Genomic DNA, 12,791 nt, shown 5'->3' on the forward strand with positions numbered 1-12,791 from the left:
GTGTATGTGTATGTATATATATATATATATATATATATATATATATATATATTATTTGGATTACAGATTACATGGCAAGTAGTTGTACAAAATTATTCCCAGAACATGGAGGCTTTAGACGTAGCCCAAATGCTAATTTCTATATAGTCGGTCTGCTTGACCTGTTTGCTAAATCTACAACCTACTGCAGTACAAACACGTTGATAGATAGCTCTATCAAATATCTTATGTCTACAATGGCACAAGTTGCTGTTTTAGAAATAGCTATCAGGTTAATCACACAATATATGTTTCACTATCTAAGGGAGTTGGTGCATGCAACAAACCATACTAGCATTTCAGCTTTTTTATTTGAAAGTTTATAGTTTCACCATAGTGCTAGAATAGATAAATTATCATTAAGACCAATTTGCCAGTTTACAAAGGTCATTTGGCCAAAATACTCAGATAAATGTAGCAGCGCTGAGTTGAGAGGGTGATGGTAGTCGACTCCTGACAGTCCATGTTAAATTAGTTTTTTTGTTAATAAAATCATTTCAGTTTTGTAATCTTAATTTCAAAATCACAAAGACTAGATTATTACTAAATCTGCATGATTTTGTCTTTTGTTGTGTATTTGATTTTTTATAAAAAATTAATTGATCTTGAAGGTCGGTGGCTCTGTTATCAGTCTATTGGAGAATGTGTCAGATGTGTAGGCTTTAAAATGTGATAGAAATTGCTGCTAATTACCACTTTTAGCTAGTGATGAGCAAGACGGCGTTCAGTTGTGACCATTTTAATATACATGTGTCATTTCTAGTATTTGGCCATTCTTTGCCACCTTAAAAACTGTGTTTGGAAAGAAATGGGCCCTTTGTGTCCAACAACTAATCTTGCACACTTTCTGAAGAATAGTGGCTCAGCCATAGATACACTGTTGTAACACACAAAAATAGCAGGCTCTGTCTATTGAGATGGACGTTATTTAGGAAATAACGGGACAAGGCAGCATTGTGTAAAGGTAGCATACTCTTAAGCACTGATGGGATTGTTGGCCTTTTTTGGAGAATGTGACTCATCGTAATATTAAATTATGAATTCTTCTTTGTAATTTGCTATCTGGTTAGGGGATAGGGGACACATTTTCCTTTTGCCTTGCACTTTGCTTTAGTTCTAGACAAATATATTGTTTGTTAATGTGTTTTGTCCATTTTTTAAACGAGCTTTGCACAATTTACGGGGGGAGGGTATGGCAGAACTCAATGAGGCTAATGTTTTGTGATGACAGTGAAGGACATAATAATCTACACACTTCACACAAATCACCCCATTTGTTCACTTCCACATTTTCATACCATTAACATAACTCAACAAATCATCGAATAGCTTTTACTTGAGTACATTGTTTTGGTCTTTTGCTACATCCAACCATGAAGCACGAGAAAAGGAAGTACAAAAACTGTTGAACTGATTTTAATGTGAATTTTCTTGCCTCTTGTGTATATGTGTAATTACATGTGAATTGTATTGTAAATATGATATCTTTCACTTATATTTCTTAATGCATGAACAAAACAGGGCAGTTGGTAATAACAGCTAGCCTCAATGCTACTGGCATGGACAGCTTTTACAGCACCGGCATAACTTCTGCAAACGAAACATATCTCTGGAAAAAAAAGAAAAGGAAAGGAGAAAAACTCACAAAAAAGATACCGGTTTTGTTTTGCATGTCTCTTTTCGGAAAGGTTTATTTTCATAATTTCTTTTCTATTCTAAAACCGGCCATCCATATCACCCACACATACAAAGAAAGCAAGCTGTTTGCTTCTTCTTGTGCACAGAGATTGAACCAAGCACTGTAAATCTGAAATTAAAAATAGAAAACAAAAAAGAAAAATACTAACTATATCAGAAGAGGAGAGTTACGGAGAAAATGATTCACAGAGTCATCATTTAAGAAAAAAACTGGAAAAAAAATATGCGAAGATATGCACATTTTCATCCTCTCTTGCTTTTTGTGTGTATCACATACAGTTGAGAGTAGATAGACACACCTATTAAGCCATTCGTTCAAAGTAGACTAGACCTGCTTACATTTCGTTGAAAAAAACAGCAAGTTAACGTTTCATGCCATGAGAATGCATGACTGGCAGAGCAAATTCTCAGAGTTTGTTGAAATGTATGGGCCAGTGACTTTGCTGTGCTGATTTGTTCTTCTTCTTTGTGCCAAGATAGTGTTACTGATATAGCGAATTATAACACATAAGCACAGCACCCACAAGCGAAGTACTAACCTGAAGAGAAAATCCTATAAAAAAAAAAAAAAAATTTTTTAAAATTGGCAGATATCTAGGGCAACCACTTCATACCTAATTTGAGAATTCAATTGCTATTCAGTACTGTTTCGTTTCATTTCTAGTTGCCTGTATTTGTTGTATTCTTTAAATGAATTGTTAATTCTTATTGTTGATGTTTTCTCATAGAAAGGAAATATATTTCTACTTTACATCCTGCCCTGAAAGTGAAATGCATTCTGTTTTTGTGTTGTACTGGGTTTGTTCTCATTAAGCTCTTGGTTTGATTCTGTTGAACTATTGAGGTGTGATGATTTTTGATGATCCATTTGGGGGTATGATTTGTCTTCATGAAATCAACATTTGTAAAGTATAAGGTTATATTCTCTTCTTTTTCTTTACTTTGTCTTTCTTTTTTTTCTTTCTTTCTTTTGTTTTTGTCAGTGCCAATTAATGTAATGGTGTCGGTCAGCTTTTCTAGGTGTTTGAGCAAAATGTGTTTTTTACTAATACAAGATGTTACAGTATGTGGTACAAAAAAAGGGTTATAAGTAACCAACTGACTTTTTACAAATAAAGGCTTATACAGTAAAGAACAGCAATGCAGAAGTCTTTTCATTTGCCATTTGTGGACTAATGTTTGCAGTTCTTTTCTTCTGGCTATTGGTTTGAACTCATTAGTCCCCAAATGGCAAATCATGTATGTTTTCAAAACATGATGCAAGGAGAGACATTTAAAGTGCTGCAGGTCTTCACACGGTCATTTTCTTTTCTTTCTGTGTTTAAAAGGGCTGCAGACATGTATAGGGCAAACTAAGATCGCAAACAGACGCAAGTGAAGACCATTACGATGTCTTGTATAATCAGTTTGAATTTGATTATAATAATGACACATTACTAAAGATACACCTCCCGCCCAACCCTTGGTCCTGAATAAAGTACCATCAGAATCCCTGTTGGAAGAGTGTAATCTTTGCCCCATAACAACATTAGTTCGGATGCTCATATTTGGCAAGATTCTGCAAGAGAATCAGAAGAAGAGACATGTATATTAGAGCTCCCATATGTCATAAAAAGAGTAGTCTAACTTGCCTTGATGAGAAACTGAAACAGTTGCATCACTTTATAGAAACTTTTTAAGAGACAAAACCGAATGAAAAAGTCTAAACACAGGAAGTACCCAGCTGCAATGCAGTGAACAGAAAAGACAGTCTACTTTTGTTTCATTTGTTCATAGTCTGTTAAAGTTTTTTTTTGATAATTCCTCTTTGCTGTTTTGGTGCCATTTTGTGGATAACTGGAACTTTCAATGAATATAATACAAATTGGTGTCTTGTTACATCTTTAAAGCATTAGATGCACCAATTCCATGTTTTGTGATGGGAGAACTATTAGGTTTGAAAAATGATCTAACAAAATTCTTGGAAGTATTGATTTTCTTGACTGCATACAACAATTTCATAAATTTGACAATCAGTTGAATTTATATTCAACACATTGAAGGGGGATTCAAAACCTTTATTTGTTATTAAATAATATTATTTGACCAAAATCAATGTTTACCACATAATAAAACTGTATTACTGCATAATTTACCCTCATTACAAAAATTTTACTTTTTTTTTAATTGTTACACCCAAAAAGTAAAATAATTTGATGTTACATCTTGTCAGTTTTACACAAACTACTCTTTTTGAAACTTTGTTCCTTAAACGTAGCTTTAAGGAAAGTTTAAAGGTGGTGGTGGGGGTGTTGACATGGGGTACCACAGAGACAAGAAAGATCCTATCTAGAATCTTGAGGGAAATACAAAGTTGTTGTTTTTGTGCTCCATCTTGCCTCAGTAAACTTTGAAAATGTTCCCAGTGGAGGAGAGGCACTTATGGGGCTAGGAGTACAGAGATCTGTTGGGAAGATGGAAGAAGAGCACTGAACTAGATCAGCGAAATGTGCCGGCCCTTTCCTTGTTCCATTGTCAGCACTCCATAAAAAAAAAACATCAAATATTGAGAGGATGCATTAACATGGGCCAGAAATTGATGGCTGCTCGGGTGAGGGGTAAAAAGATGCCATCGTGACTCTACTCTGTTTTTTTTTCTGTGAGCTGTGGACAATTCTCTCCATCTGTCAGGTTTGGTATGTAAAAAAAATAAATAAATAAAATATTGGTGAATTACTTGTTTTAAAGGGATAGTTCACCCAAAAATGAAAATTTGATGTTTATCTGCTTACCCCCAGGGCATCCAAGATGTAGGTGACTTTGTTTCTTCAGTAGAACACAAACGAAGATTTTTAACTCAAACCATTGCAGGGTATCAGTCTTATAATGTAAGTGGATCACGGCTTTGGGAGTAAAAAAAAACAACCCAGTCTCATAAAAATACGTACCTCTGCGTACATTTCTGCAACACCGTTTTTACGTACCTTACTGCACGTTTCGCCGCAGTTTCAAAGAGAAATGTCCACTGAGTGGTGCTAAAACACGTGTTCAATACGTCAACCCTGGCACGTTTTTATTTTGTTGATATAGGTACGTATTGCTGTGTTTTTATTGCGTTTCTTCAGGTACGTATTGCGGCGATTCAGAATTCAAAATATCCGGGGACTGTCGCTAAAACTTAATGCTCTGTCGTGTTGGAAATATGCCCTACACCAAACCCAACCCTAAACCTACCCGATAGTGTTAACAAATGCAAAACTGATATAAAAACAAATTTTTTGATGCAACCGTGCCATTTTAACTTCCTTATATGCAGATTTGAACTGTTTTGTTGAACCGTAGTTACACGGGATTCGAACCGGAGCTCCTCACCTCTCAAGTACGTCTCCGTACTCCGTGAGCTACCGAACAAACCTATCGTCTATGAAAACCCATTGATATGAAGCTGGATATGTGCGGTGCTAACAATCAAAAGCATCAGTTTTCAAATCTCCCAGCATATTAAAAATGTTTTGAAGTCACAACATAATACTCTTCAAGTAATTGTGCGAAAATTACGCTTTATTAATCGAAACTCTGTAAATCATACTCTGTGTGAAAATAATTTAAAAGGTGTCGGAGTTTTGCTGCCTCTAGTGTTCATTTTTTTTGGAAACTGCAGTGATATGTACTTATTGGTACGTATTTCGCGTCTTGCAAAAATGTGCCCCCAGGTACGTATTTGCCATGAGACCGGGTAGAAAAAAACACTCAAACAAGACAGTTCGGACATTGCGGTGAAAATCAGAGGTAAAAACCGATATAAGTACTGTCCAGTTTCTTGCACAGACCGATCGTTTTGTGTCTTTTCACATCAATGTATCGTCACGAGCCGCAGGGTTTAATTTGGTTTTGTTTGTGTGTTTTTTTTTTACTCCCAAAGCCGTGATTCCCATCCACTTCCATTATATGACTGACAGACTGCAACGGTTTGAGCTCAAAATCTCTGTTTGTGTTCTACTGAAGAAACAAAGTAACCCACATCTTGGATGCCCTGGGGGTAAGCAGATACACATCAAATGTTCATTTTTGAGTGAACTATCCCTTTAAGTGGTGATGTTAATATAGATGGATGACTGATAAATGTACACTAATCAAATTTTGTGTCCTTTAATGCATTAATGCACCACTCTCAACAACAAATGGAATTGCAAAGATTGTAATTGTTTTCAAATACATTTTCCACAAACAGTCCTCGGTCTTCCACTGGTCTGACAAATGTATAAATCTTACAAATAAATGTGCAGTTCTTTCTTATTACCATTGCTAGCCATGTGCTAATCTACAATCTAAGAAACATCTGTAAAAATAGGGCCTGTACGGTTAATATAAAGACATTTTCTATATTAATTTTTCATAGGTGTTTTAGCTATATTTTAAATTACGCATCGCATTGTGTTATGATTTAGGGTTAAAAGTAATGTCTGTACACTTAGTGAATAATGTCCTGGAAGAAAATAACTGTTTCTATTATTTTTTCTCACAGTGAAGAATCTTTACATTAGCTTTTGATATATGCCAAGTATCCAGTCAGATGTCTGATATACAGTTCCTTGGTGTCCTTTGAAGCTATAAATAGATTGCGGAAAGTCCCTTGGGGGGAATAAAATGCCTCGCTTGAGGCCAGAAATCTTCCATAATACTTTTATTTATAGATGTGGAGCATGTGATGCAAATATTACAACGGAACCTAATACCAGCAGAGAAATCCCTGTTGGTAACTGCACTCAATACTTACATGGGGAATCTCTTATGTAAGATGCTAATCAAATTAGTGACCCACACATGCTCTTGTGACCACACTCACAAATGACTTTGGAGCCATAAAATTGTGGATGTGTGTCTATTAGAATCAATGTTGTCTCTTATGTTTAGTGCTTACACAATCGGCCTGAAAGGTTACTATATACTGTATTTTACTTAATATCTTAATATCTTCATGTATTATAGTCGTATTTTGCAGATTACAGCTGTGGTTGAGATTTTCTATATGCTATATATCACCCTACGTGACTATATATATTGGGCTGTTACGATATAAGATTTGTCACTTCATGATTATAGTGGGCAAAAGAATTCACAATAATAAAAGATTGCCACATTCATCTGTTTCAGGAAAAAACGGAAGTGCACTTTTGCACTTTCCACTTTCAAAAAATGCGCAAGATGAAACGTAAAATCATTTTGCAGAAATGTTGCTATAGGCATGTTTTTTAATGTCTTTTCTTAAAGTGTTACTCAAGTACTTTTTTTTAATTGGATATTTAGATATTTTTGGTAAAAAAAAAAAAAAGAGAGAGATTTGTGGGCATGACTGTCAGTTCAAAAATTGTCAACGTCTAATCTTCTGTTTTTACAGTAAATATTTCATAAAATAAGTGTTTAGCATTTCAGCATTTTTTTTGCATCTCATTTGGTTTTAAATTATGTATCATTATTGTATTCTGCATGGATATGCTTTATCAGCCACTGGGCATCTGTTGACTAGATATCTGTATTGGTAGTCTTTAAAAATCCATATCCATCAAGCACAAGATGAGATGATAGACAATTCATGAATAAGCATATATTGTTAGCAATCAAAGGGTTGATTTATCACTCAATGGTTACAGCTATTGCTAACATAACATAATGCAGTATATTTTAACAATATTGTGACGCAACCATTTTGAATTAATTTAATGGTGCATGCTCAAAATATAAAAAAGAGGATGAATATTTACTTTGGGCAGTATGACTAAAAATTACGTGCCTTTGAGGTTGTCCCACATATCTCCAATGCACACATTACACGGATGCATAAATGCACATACACACTCACATGAGCGCACACACACACACACACACAGTGTAGTGCTGTTCAGTCAGGGATGAATAGATGAGGAATGCAGCTGATGAAATATTAAAACTTGGCGCTCTTTTATCTTTATCATATGACCAATGCTGCACAAGTGAATCTGTTTCTCTCTTTGTGTCTATCTACGTCCCCTTCCTCCCCCACAGGGTTATTTGCTCATTTTACTTTCAACTCACAAGTGAGCCTCCAAAAAATGTCTGCCAATCGCTTCACGTGAAACATAATTACGCTAAAGGAGACTAATGATTGGCTCAAATGATTCCTAGAAATTCCAAGGCAACACTCGTTCCCTTGGGGATTGCATGCAGCCAGCCAGATGCCTTTGCTTTTATTTGACAAAGGAGCCAAAAAAAGGTTTCATTAGATGTGCAGTGCCGTTTCAACAGTGACACTGGCACAAATCTCCATTAAATACACTGCACTGTTTTTATTATTTCTGTTTTACACATTGCTCTCATGTCACTCATGTTTGTGATGTGCTATGGCAGCAAGAGCGAATACGGCTGGAATATAATCACAGCTAATGTCTAGGCTGGTTTCTCTGGAGAACAGGAGATGTGAGCCATTTTGTTGACTGAGGCACACACGTCTTTGTCATCACTTGGCAGCTCTGGCAGCAGATGGTTGACTGTTTTCTTAATCAACACTACCCTCTATTGGCACGAACGGACATACAGCAACTCCTTTTTATTTTTCTTACCAGACGCCATTTTTGGTAGGTAAAAAATAATAATAATAAACATAATATATTAACTTTCCAACACACTGATTGGATGATTAAGAGTGCCTCCTATACAAACTATATAGCAAATTCAGATGGCGAGTTTGATGGAAGTGCAAGATTTGCGTTTTGAGAATGTGGAAAGAGCCTGGTGAGTTTGAAATCAAGAAAGAGCACAGCAAACATGATTTCCAAAGACACACCTGGAATGCCTCTATAAAATTCTTATTGTTTAAAGAATGACTACATCAGCGTGTGTTGTGGCATAAGTTTGCCGTTTGTAACTTTAGTCGCAGTGAGAGAGCACCACTTTGGCAAAGCCTTGAGATTTCCTCTCGCTCTTTTTTTTAATGTATTTCCTGTTTAAACAGGAAGGTTGGGTTGGGCGGTTTGAAGGGCTTGGTTCTTGAACTATGATTTGTGACTTGCTATTGTTAGTCGCTTTTTATTCTTTCAAAAATGCATATGCATCCCTGAGTGCTGATGAGTCCATATTCTTATCTCAGTTTGCACGAAGATAAAGACTGTAAATGTTCAAATCTGTAAATGCATGTATCTGCATATACAGTATATGGTCAAATTATATGTTACACTAGAACAGAGATGGCTTCCAAGCTAATAGGCATGGATTAAACCCAAATTTTGATTTCATGGGGAATCATGCCATCATTACAGGCGGTATTTGAGAGGGCTTTATAAAATAAAGCATGCTGCAGTGGGCCCAGTGCTCCAAGTGATTTTGGAGGGTAGGCAAAGGGCATGCTTTGACACTTGTTAACCCAATTCATTCTTGTGCATGTTTCGTAACTTGTGAGCATGTTCCTCTTCCTCACATAATACTTATAGCAGTGATGGCAAAGGCTGATTTCACCACAACAGAATGTAAGCATGTAAGCATGTAAGAAATACTGCTGCTGCACATATAACACATATGAATAACCCCCATATAGCATATATGAATCACCCCGTAGCAGATCTATACAGGTGGAGCTGGGGAAGGTGGAGGGTTTCTGAAGCAAGCTGCAAACTGCTACTGCAAACAAAAGCCAGGTATTTGAATATTGAGCAGTGAGCTCATTGGCTACCGATACAGGAGAGAACCAATCAGCTGCCATGTGACAATGATGTCACCAGGTCAGATTGAGCTAGACCTATCGGACCGCGCCACCTAGAGTTTCATGCCAGAACTCTGTATGTGTGCTGCATGCTATTCCTTTCTCCAAAAGATAAGGAGAGGTATTTATTTATTAATTGATTATGTAATAAATACACTTTCAGGTTTAAATGCATATCAGTCCCTTATTTAGAGTATATTATAATATTATCCAGTAAAACTGATCTCAGTAAGCAAACTCATTGATGCTTGCCTTATCAAAAACCACTAATACTGACAGCAGCACGAAAACCACTGATGACCACCAAAACAGGTGTTTTTTTTTCTTAGGTTTTATTGTTTATTATGTAAAAACAATTCAAAAAGCAGGCCACTGCATCAGCATGGTCTCTTAGCTGAATTAAAAGAACGCAAACTTTAAATCTGCAGGAATGCAGTAAATGAAGTAGATTGCTTAATTTTTTTTACATTTTGGATGTATTGCATGTGTTTTTCTAAAAGACTGTGGAGCGCATGACATCATAGTATGACCGTTGCAGTGTCCATAGAAATTTTACATGCTCAAAGTCTAGTGTGTCCACGGCTTGGAGGCTCCTCGACTGTCCTGAGGCTCCCAAGAGGAATTTTTCATTTGCATTTGTAAATTGCTCTTACATTATAAACATGATTCATGAATAAACATGAATTAAACACAAACTGGCGCTCAGAGGCTGGGGTGCAAATAAGTAAATGTGCGGTCACTGCAGATTTTACATTCTATTCACTTCCATTCATATAATGCTTCACACTAACCAGTCTTGAAAAGAAGAGATTTGTCAGTAACCGGGCTTTGTGTGCACCTGTGCAATCCACACTTCCAATCTCATCTGTTTAATTGACTCCAGTTAGATTTTGGAAGCTAACACAGAAGTTCACTTGCTTTTTTCATATCCTGCGCTGTGAGTTATTACTCTGTGTATTCAATAAAAATCATGAAAAGTACAACTGTTTGTTGTTATTAGTTTAGTTAGATTGTGTGTCTATAATTCTGAGTTAATGCAGAAAATCCAGATTTGATCAAAGGGTTCACAAACTTATTCTTGTGACTGTAAGACAGAAAAGACATTTGATTAATAGAAGTTAGAAACAAAACCATTTGATAAATACTCCTCTGTTGCAGGAAAGTGGACTACATTGTATCACTTTCATTGTTATTTATCATTGAAAACAAAAGCCTGATAATGTGATATCATATCCTGTTGATAATTAACAATTATATAATGATAGCAATGATAATTAATTAACATATTCGTTGTGGGGTCAGAAGAATTATCATTTATCTATATGGCTGCACCTGTGCAACCCACACTTCCAATCTCATCTCTTTAATTGACTCCAGTTAGATTTTGGAAGCTAACACAGAAATTCACTTGCTTTTTTCATATCCTGCGCTGTGAGTTATTACTCTGTGTATTCAATAAAAATCATGAAAAGTACAACTGTTTGTTGTTATTAGTTTAGTTAGATTGTGTGTCTATAATTCTGAGTTAATGCAGAAAATCCAGATTTGATCAAAGGGTTCACAAACTTATTCTTGTGACTGTAAGACAGAAAAGACATTTGATTAATAGAAGTTAGAAACAAAACCATTTGATAAATACTCCTCTGTTGCAGGAAAGTGGACTACATTGTATCACTTTCATTGTTATTTATCATTGAAAACAAAAGCCTGATAATGTGATATCATATCCTGTTGATAATTAACAATTATATAATGATAGCAATGATAATTAATTAACATATTCGTTGTGGGGTCAGAAGAATTATCATTTATCTATATGGCTTTTTAAACGTTTTTAAAACTCAAAGAAAGCTTGGTCAATCGAACAGTCAAAAGTTGCCATGACAAACTTAATGTTTCAAGTAAAAAATTACAGTCATATGAATTAATTTGAATTGCTTTTTCTTTTTAATCCTGCTTCCTTATACTTACATATTTGAATCGCAAATCCGCATTCTGTTTTCTACTACAAGTCAATTTGGGATTTAAAAGGCATTCTTAATTCAACTCTGGTGTCCACATCAGACTTCTTAAAGGAATAGTTCAACCAAAAATTAAAATTCTGTCTTCATTTACTTACGGTCATGTAGTGTCATGTAGCCAGACCTTCAGACAGACGGCAGAAGGTCTGGGAACCTTGGCTGCATTGAATGGCCAAGCCCCGCCCAAGAGGCCATATGACTGACAGGTAAAGCAACTAATCATGTTTTGGTTTGTGCCACATCATGTTTAGGGGCGTGGAAATGTCCCCACAATAACAGTGTGTAAAACTCTTGGACCTATTTTAAAGAATCTATGCCGCAAACTTTACATATTTCACATACTTTGAAAATCCAACATTTAGTTGATCCTGATAATTATCACATTTGTAAACACGATGGCTTCTTTCTTCCATGAGTGGGTTTGGCATTACGGCATCTTTGCTTCCAGGCGGAACGGTAAAGAATGCGACACACACGTCTCCTGGAAATTTTGTAGAATTCAACCAATCAGATGACGACTTCGAAACTCCCGAAGTGTTTCTAAATTTGTGTGCTGTATGCATCAGACGTTCAGCCAGTGGTCTGTGTGTGTGACGTCTGAGGCTGAGACTAATTGTCATGATTCCGGCCTGTGTTCCCTGTTTTTTTTTTTTATTTGGACTTTTTAGTTGCTTCCTGTCTGGTGTTTATTTGTAGTCAGTTTGTAGTTCTTTTGGCTTCCTTGATTACTCCATGATTATGTCCAAGTGTGTCTTGTCAGCTTGTTACCCTGTGTGTATTTAAGCCCGTGTTTCCTGTGCTCGTGGTAGGTCTTGTCCATTGTTGGATGTTGTGTTGGCTTCCTCACTTCTGTGCCTGTGTTTTTGGTTCCTGCTCCTCATTCTTGGATTATTGTTTGTTTAAATACTGCATTTGGATCCTACTCTCGCTTGTCTCTGAGTTCCTCCACATAGCTCTTTCCCTCAAGCTATTCCAAACCTGTATGAGTTTCTATCTTATGTTGCCTACTACTTTTGCTTACCAACATTCCTCAAAATATATTATTTTGTGTTGAACAGAAGAAAGAATCTCATACAGGTTTGGAACAACTTGAGGGTGAGTAAATGATGACAGAATTTTCATTTTTGGCTGAACAATCCTTTTAAGGAGTTTTACCAGCAAGACTTGATAAGACAATTTTCCATAATTTTTTGTTGGTTGAACAGCACTGCTATACTACTGTAGACCATCAGTTAAACCAGCTAGAAAAGCTTGTCTTTTCAGAAAGGAAGCCAAGCGTGACAACCTGTAGACCAGGGCTACATGCCTACTGAAAACATTTT

The 12,791-nt window shown here is 36.1% G+C and overlaps 1 protein-coding gene across 1 annotated transcript in view; it reads left to right on the forward strand.

Moving 5' to 3' along the window:
- The window catches only part of LOC107727281 (gamma-aminobutyric acid receptor subunit beta-4-like), a 33,908-nt gene extending 21,643 nt beyond the window's left edge, over nucleotides 1-12,265 (forward strand). The window contains exon 9 of the mRNA XM_016537108.1: nucleotides 12,254-12,265. The gene's annotated coding sequence lies outside the window, so the exon portion shown is untranslated. The remainder of the gene's footprint in view (nucleotides 1-12,253) is intronic.
- The last annotated feature ends 526 nt before the right edge of the window (nucleotides 12,266-12,791 follow it).

The sequence above is a fragment of the Sinocyclocheilus rhinocerous genome, unplaced genomic scaffold (assembly GCF_001515625.1).
Source record: "Sinocyclocheilus rhinocerous isolate Xijiao unplaced genomic scaffold, SAMN03320098_v1.1 scaffold95, whole genome shotgun sequence".
Taxonomy (NCBI): Eukaryota; Metazoa; Chordata; class Actinopteri; order Cypriniformes; family Cyprinidae; genus Sinocyclocheilus; species Sinocyclocheilus rhinocerous.